Raw genomic sequence first — 681 nt, 5'->3', positions numbered from 1 at the left:
TCTCTCGCCGACAGAGCGGACCCACTCGCCTTTTTTCTTCCGCCGGCGCCCCCAGGGGTTCGGCTTGGGTTCGCCGCCTGTTACTTCGGCCCAAACCGGCGATAAACGAGATCCTAGGAGCGGGGCGTGACTGGGCCGATTTTTGGGTACCGGCGCCAAAGAAATGGCCTTGGGAGGCCTGTTGGGGTGCGGCTGGAGATGCTCTTAGGATAGTGTTGTGTATCTATTATTTGACCATGTGAAAGAGCGACCATTGAGCAGGATGTCACTAAGCTGCAGGTCATCGACCAACCGTCTGAACTTGCCCATCAAGCGTATGTGGAGGTTCCGATTATTTTTGTCCTTGGCCTCAAATATGAGATTGAAGTCTCCCATGATTGCCCAAGGACCTAGAGCAGTGGTATGAGTGTTTTTGAGCTCCTCCAGAAAACGAATTTTATCCCTCTCCTCCTGCGGGCCGTACACCGAAGTGATCCAGAAGGCGGAGAAGCCTCCATATGACATCCTAACCGAGACAGAATTCACCAATGAAATCAGAATCTACGGTTACTTTCGAGGGGTCCCAAACAACTAGAATCCCACCGCGTGTCCCTTAGCGGGCAGGAAGCGGTACTCATCAAACTTTGCTCCAAGAAATTGCCAAACCAAGTAAGGGGAGAAATTCTCAATTTTAGTTTCTTG

Source organism: Triticum dicoccoides, chromosome 5B, assembly GCF_002162155.2.
Source record: "Triticum dicoccoides isolate Atlit2015 ecotype Zavitan chromosome 5B, WEW_v2.0, whole genome shotgun sequence".
Lineage (NCBI taxonomy): Eukaryota > Viridiplantae > Streptophyta > Magnoliopsida > Poales > Poaceae > Triticum > Triticum dicoccoides.
This window is presented reverse-complemented; position numbering follows the sequence as displayed.